The sequence below is a fragment of the Phyllostomus discolor genome, chromosome 3, assembly GCF_004126475.2.
Source record: "Phyllostomus discolor isolate MPI-MPIP mPhyDis1 chromosome 3, mPhyDis1.pri.v3, whole genome shotgun sequence".
Classification (NCBI taxonomy): Eukaryota; Metazoa; Chordata; class Mammalia; order Chiroptera; family Phyllostomidae; genus Phyllostomus; species Phyllostomus discolor.
In genome coordinates, this window is record NC_040905.2 from 173,465,882 (window position 1) to 173,473,220 (window position 7,339).

Here is a 7,339-nt window from a genome sequence, read left to right on the forward strand (position 1 = left end):
TTTAACCAGCGAAGACCATTTCTCCAGTCTTACCCCTCATTCCAAAAACACCGGGGTGGAGTAGGCTGGACATTAGCTCCAGATGAACTCTTCCCATTGAGAATTTCTCTGACTCACTCAGAAAATGAAAGGCCCTGTGGTGAGCATATGAAGTGATGGATAGTGGCTACTAGCTTCTAGTCTTGTCATTTTTCATGTTTTTTCTCTCCAAGGATAAACTTCTTATCTCCTTGATTTCTTCCCTTTCTATCTATCCTTGAGACATTGGATTAGCAGTCATCATTTTTTTTTATTTTATTTTAAAAGATTTTATTTCTTGTTAGAGAAAGAACGGGAGAGAGAAAAAGAGGGAGAGAAACATCAGTGTGTGGTTGCCTCTTGAGCACCCCCTACTGGAGACTTGACCAGCAACCCAGCCATGTGCCCTGACTGGGAATCGAACTGAAGAGCTTTTTGGTTCATAGGCTAGCACTCAATCCACTGAGCCACACCAGCCAGAGCCATCCTTTTCTTTTTAATAAATGAATCTGATTTCTTCTGGAGTCTGTATTTGCATGGAGATTGGAATGACTTACAGGAATTGTTAGACTACTAAAAAACTCCATATTGCTTCTTCTGTAACCCTACCCATAGTTCATTGTGGTAGGCACCACCCTTTTCCTCAATAATCCATTCTTTCCATTTGTCCCTCTAATGTTTAATGTCCACCACTAGACAGTTCTCCCCGCAAAGACTGAACAGAATACTGAAGGAGTGTAAAAAGTGGAAGATGGTCACATAGAGTCTAGGAACCACCCTGATTTCTTTGATCCTCAAGCTACATTCTTATTGGATGATTAAAATGTCAGAAGTTATATATATATACATACAAATACGCACACACCTCCATATGTATGTATATAAGTATGTATACAAATATGTATCTGTTATTTTTGAGCTAAAATCATCATTATTCCATGGCCAGATATCAGGAAGTATCTGAGGAGTTTTTTAAAGGGAAAACAGTGGCCCCTCTCCCGAATTTGTCTCCTTCCCATCTTCTATGTAAACCCTGTATGGCTTTAGCAATAAAATCTCACCTAAAGCTCTAGAACTTAGGTTTGGTGATAATGGATGTGTTAGCATTTAGTCTTTTTTTTTCAATTTGTGTGGATTCTTCTTGATTTCCCTCTTGGCTTTTTTAAAATGTATATGATTCGTGTAAAATGGACACTTGAGCACCAATTTCTGAAGCTGTGTGCCATTTCTTTCTTGCGTTTCTGCAACTGGACTTCCGTTTTAATGAAGTCACCTATTCTGTTTATAGGAACGAGTGAAGTCTGTATTCCATGCCAAAGAATTTGGAAAAATAATTAACTTCAAGACCCCAGAGGATGCTAAGGTAAATATAATTTTTTACACAGACAGATAGCAGCTGCGCTTTTCAAAGTCATGAAAGTTGCACTGTTTTTTAAGGCAGATAAGTTTTGTTTTTTAATTGTTTTTATGTTTTGACTATTTTAATATATGTAATAGATAATATTTCCCCAAAACTACTCTTCATTAGATTGAATATAACACACCTACTTGTTTTTAATATCAGATGGTTCCATCTAGGATTTCAAATCCTAACTAATACTTTGTGAAAAAATCAAACCAAAGAAATTATTTCACTCTAATGCTAATCTACTAGCTCCTGCAGGGAAAGGCTACCCATATATCATCGATTTCTCTGCCATATAGCTATGGTGATTTTTTAATTTTTAAAGGTTTTATTTATTTATTTTGAGAGAGAGAGGAAGGGAGGAAGAAAGAGAGGGAGGGAAACATCGATGTGAGAGAGAGAAACATTGATCAGTTGCCCCTCACACATGCCCCAACCGGGGGTCGGGGGTAGGAGGGACTGGGCCCGAGAGGGACTGGGCCCGCAACCCAGGCACAGGCCCCCATGGGAATTGAACTGGTGACCCTTCACTTTGCAGGGCAATGCCCAACCAACTGAGCCATGCCAGTCAGGGCTATGGTGATTTTTTTTTAAATTGATATAGCTTGGCACATTAACAAAAGGAGTCAAGCCTATAGTCAGAATATTTAGGTTTGAATATTGGTTCTGTTCCTACTTGACTGTAGGACTTTGGGGAAGTCATTTAACCTTAGTTTCTTTAAAATATGAATGATATAGATTGAAAAGCACTGCGGTTTTGCCGATTACCAGGATATGCATGGTCAGGAGAAGAGGACTGCAAACTGATTATCTACCTCATTAGTCACAACTAAGATGATATTTCTGATACTGAATTGTCCTGGTTGGGCATGACTAGTTGTCACATCTGGACCCCAAACCAGGAACACTGGTCCATTTTGCTTGGGCCATGGAGTTTTCTATCCAGACAGTGTAATATAAGACAACACTAGCATACTAACAGCAGGAAACTGAAAGGAGGAATAATGTGACTGGGGCCTCCATAAGCTTGTTGCCTGCAACAGGGAGACAGACTAGAGCATGACAATAGGATGCCTTTCAAGCTGTCTTCTTTCATGGTGCTGAAGGGCAGTACCACCTGTTTCACTTTCTCTGTAATACATTTTCCATTTAATCTCTGTCACTGCATTATTTTATCTGAAAAGGATTGTTTTTAATCTCCTGCTTTGCCAGAAACATCCACAGAAGGCTGCTTAGCTCGGTTCTCTCTTTCTACTTATCCTGCCTAGAGCTACGCCCACTAGGTTCTCCTTAAGTTAAAGAAGCACAGATATCTCTGCCAAAGTTTATCAGAATGGGCTAACCCCAGTATCACCTCCAAGGTTTTTATCTATCATACAGGCCCAGTGATAATAGACATTATTGATAGAAAGGTTTGCATTACATTTGCATTTGTGTTTGTAATTTCACATCTGCTCAAAACAGAAAATACTACATTATGAGAACAACTAAAAATGCTCAAGAATGTTGCTGTGCTACCGCTAGCCACTGTAGAGTGTGTAATTACTCCTGCTTAATCAGGGGAATCCTATACATGGAGTCATCAAGGCTTGTGATACAGGACTGGTATAGGTTGGAAAGAATTTGCATAGATAATTTTCACACTATGCTAGAGTTACTCAGTCTAGTTACCACGGTACTCCATCTCTCGGGATGGTTCATTTTACTTTTTTTATTCTGAAGATGAACATTCAAGTCCAATGACCTTAGAAAGACATTATTCTTACTGTTAAATAAAACTTAGTACTGTTGACCCTGAGCTGTGTGGGCCATTTACGTGAGTAAATGATCTCTTATGCAGGATGAACTTCACTGTTGGCTATGAGTATACACCTAACTAAACTGGAAAGTCAGCTTTTAGATTTCTGTTCTTTACGTATTGAGTTTCATTGCAAGTTCATTGAAGTAAGCAAGTATTGGTTTATTTCCTTACAACAGTGGATCCTCTCAAAGCTGGAAGAAGCGAGAGAACCTTCCCCGAGCCCCTGATGGAGAACACTGCCTGAAGACGCACAGTAATTAACCTTTACAGTTGCCACTTTATACCTTCCAAAACCTGTTTGGGAAGAATAATGCAGAAGTAACTTCAAGTACATAAAAAAAATACGTGTCAGTTAGAATCAAGTAAAACAGCTATGTGATTAAAATATTTCAACTCTTTGGGACTCCATCTGGCTTTCTAACTTGAATCATGCATCAGGTTAAAATTCTAATTACTTTATAAAAGAAACGTTTCTTTTATAAATCTTAAGTATTTGCTCCAGATGATTCTCTGCAATGGTGGAGAAATTACTTGTATTTAGCCTTTACATGGAGCTAAGTTTAATATTCCTAGTTTACACTTTAAACCTTCCTCATGCTTACGTCACACTCCCTGAATAAGTGAGGGGAGTGATCACATCAGTGATCAAATCAAACATTGCCTCAGTGGTATCAAGAGAACTTGAGTGGTGGTTTCTTTAGAAACATGAAATTCTTTTTACAGATAAATATTTTGGTATTATTTTCCTTATTTTTATAAAGAATAAGTTGGAACTATAATTCAAATACACAGCATGAATATAAAAAACAACCTTTTTATATGTATATACTGCAATTTAAATGATGCTATTCAAGCCTCCTCTAAAGAAAGGCTTGAAAGATGAGTGTCATACCACACAAGAGAAGGCCCGTCTCAGAACTCCAAAGCCTTAGAAACACATCCTCAAGCCATGTCCACGGGATCTACTCGGTTCACCCAGGGCACGTTTTTAGTAGATTACTGAACTTTGAAGGAATATTCCTGAAGCCTTAACAGTACCAACTTTCCACTCAGTGGGAATGTGAAATAAACAGAATTCCCACCACCTTAAATAGGAGTTATGCTTCAGAGCAGAGAGCCCCTCCCCCAATAAATGTATGTATTCTAAAGTCTAACCCAGTAACCTGTGCCCTTGGTCACAGACTGAGTTTCTGGTTTTCCTTCCTCTATAGTTAGTCAAATGAGAATCATTCTTTTAAACCTATAGTTCATCAAACAAAAACCACAGCAGCACGTTAGTAAAAATAAGGTCATGGGTTCTTTTCCATGGTTTTGTTCAAAAACCTTGATATTAATGGACTTTCTCAAGTGAAAGGGGATGAATATTGATTGTGAACCAGGAAGAAAATGGTGCAGTGTCTTATTTAGTTATTAAACAATACAGAGTATTTGATGCATGTTGTATGTGCCATAAAATTATTATAAACTGTTTTTGGGATTGGAGACTGTTTAGTAAATGGTTGTGAAATGCTCCTCAGATTCCTCAAACCCTTGCTTTGTTGTAAAAGCTAAAATAAACAGCATGCCAGACTGTAATTATATTTCTTCCTGACCAAATCCTGCCACTCAGTACTGTTGATTTTCCTATGATTATAAAGATATATTGCTTGCTATCAATAGTTTCTCCCAGAATGTTTTTTCTTTGCTGGACATAAATTGAATCAAAAGATAACATATTTCAAATTACATGGTACTATGGGGTCCCTTGATGACCTTTGTTCAAAGTCACATATACATTTTCTGTTGCTAAGCTCTTCAGTTTTGTGTACCTCAGAATGAAACCTGGGAGTAGAGGTAGTCAGAAAACTCAGCAGATTGCCTTTGTCTGAAAAATGTTCCTTTACTGGATTTCCGTTCAGTGCCATTAGCCAAGTACCTCATTACCTACTCCAGTTTCATGGTTTATTCTCAGAAAAGAATACAGGCCCATACTGCTTGGGTGTCCCATGGTAAAGGGGGAAAAGCCTAAAAAACTAGCAGAGAAATTCTAGTACCCTCTGGAGGCCAGCAGGAGCCGGTCTTCTAACCCTCACCCATGCAGAGCCAGTGCGCCCGTCCTTCCTGTTCCCTCACCAGTAAGAACCCAAAAATGTCTTTCCTTATTCTCTGCCAGTCATCTGCCTGTCAGCACCTCCTGTCACTTCTGTCTCTAAAGTAGAAAGACTCACAGCGTCAAGAGTGGTAGTTTGTCCTTGTTTTAGATTGTCTTCATCTTCTCAACAGAGAATATCAGTAGATCAGACGTCTCCGTCTTTTTAGTGTTTTTAACATTTTGCAATTATATATTTGATTCTGTATTCTTTTTTCTTGACTATTACAGAGTCCATAATCTTATTATAATGAAAATGATCTGCCCTGAATTATACTTGACTACATTTAATTTGAGAACTTGAAGCTTGTTGTTTGGTAGCTGCTGTGGAATGAGGTTCTGAGTATTATGTCCGTTCCTTGTGCTATTTGTTAGCTGTAGCCCCAGGACCTTAACTCTAGCACAGCATATATTCGGGTTTGTGATTATCATGTGAAACCCCAGGCAGAGCAGAGTGTCTGTTCCCTACCAGCCCTTCTCCAGAAAACTGTGATCATTAGAAATAGCAACTTTGATTTCTGGTACAAAACGAAGCTTGTGATGTCTTCACATTAACAAAATACTCTCCGAACCAAAGAATGCGCACTTCTGCAGTGGCTTCCCCATTACAGTGTCAGCTGTGTCAGCTGCTGCTTCTCTAGTGTTAGCAACACTTTGGAACTTGTCCCATCCTCAGTTTAGTACAACTGCATTATTTTCTGGTCCCTAAATAATCATTACCGGTTGTACGCAGCCCATCCCTGGCCCTCTCTCCTCCATAGTCCTAATGCATTCCAACTATCCTGTGGCCTTAAATAAGAAAGTTTTCTTAACTTTTTCTATCATAATTATTTCTCACATTTTTTCCTGATGGTAGTGGCAGTAATATTATCCCAGTGAATAAATATGCACCTATGGAAATATCCTGTAAATAGCATTCTATTTCTGTCTGATAAAAGATGAGGAGTGTACACAGTACTGACTGTTCTGCACCTTAGTTATCCAGTCATCAGTTGATCCTTCAGGCCAAGCCATAGCCCCTGTATGAAAAAGACTGGGAGAAGGTGCTAGGTTAATTTGCCTGTGGGAGCTGAAAAGTGTGTGCTGAATACCCTGAAAGTGGAAGCAGCCATGTGGGACGGGGTGCATTCATGCCCCAGCCAGCACAATTCAGAGAAATCTGTTCGAGTTCCAGAGCCATTACCTTTTTTTAAAAAAAAAATGTTATTGATTTGTGAGGGAGAGAGGGAGACAGGAGGAGAGAAAGGGAAAGAGAGAAACATCAACCCATTCCACCCATTTACACACTCACTGGTTGATTCTTACATGTGCCCTGATGGGGGATCAGACCTGTATCCTTGGCACTCTAAGCGACTGAGCTACTCGGCCAGGGCCCAGAGGCGTTACTTTTTACCTTTTCTCAAGTTCAGCCACCATCCTCGAGGACAGTGTTTTTCAAACTGTAAGTCTTAACCCATTAGCGGGCCATGATATCAATGTAATAGCTGAAGACCAGTACATTTTAAAAGTGGAACAGGAAAAAAGAACAGTGCATGGAACAAGGTCAGACATTGTTTCCTGAAATATTGTTTCAGTTAAATACTCTATATACTATGAGCACTGAGTCACAATATAAAATGGCATTTCCTACTGTGAATTGTGGTAAAAAAAAAAACAAACAAAAAACCCCAGAGACCTTGAAAGCCATTGCTGTAGGAGGCGTGGGCCAGCCAGTGATGGCTGAAACATTGTGAATTGGTGGGGCCTGCCTGACCTTAGGTAAGGGGCGGAGGGTTACAACCCAGGGAGACTTCAGATTGTGAGCACCATCTTTGTCTTCAGAGTGAGAAGATAGGATAGCTGTTGTTTGGTTGATAAAGTGTTTTGCTTTCATGGTATGTATCAGGTCTCACTGCTGCCAGGTGTCAGTGGGACCAGAAAAAGCATAGAAAACTGAGATCTACAAACAGCACCCAGAAAAGACCACAGGCTATCATTTAACTTGATG

At 39.4% G+C, this 7,339-nt stretch overlaps 1 protein-coding gene across 1 annotated transcript in view; it reads left to right on the forward strand.

The window, feature by feature from the left end:
• The window catches only part of VPS13A (vacuolar protein sorting 13 homolog A), a 217,331-nt gene extending 210,471 nt beyond the window's left edge, over positions 1–6,860 (forward strand). Inside the window, exons 71-72 of the mRNA XM_036021769.1 lie at positions 1,307–1,381; positions 3,401–6,860. The gene's annotated coding sequence lies outside the window, so the exon portion shown is untranslated. The remainder of the gene's footprint in view (positions 1–1,306; positions 1,382–3,400) is intronic.
• Positions 6,861–7,339: the final 479 nt, after the last annotated feature.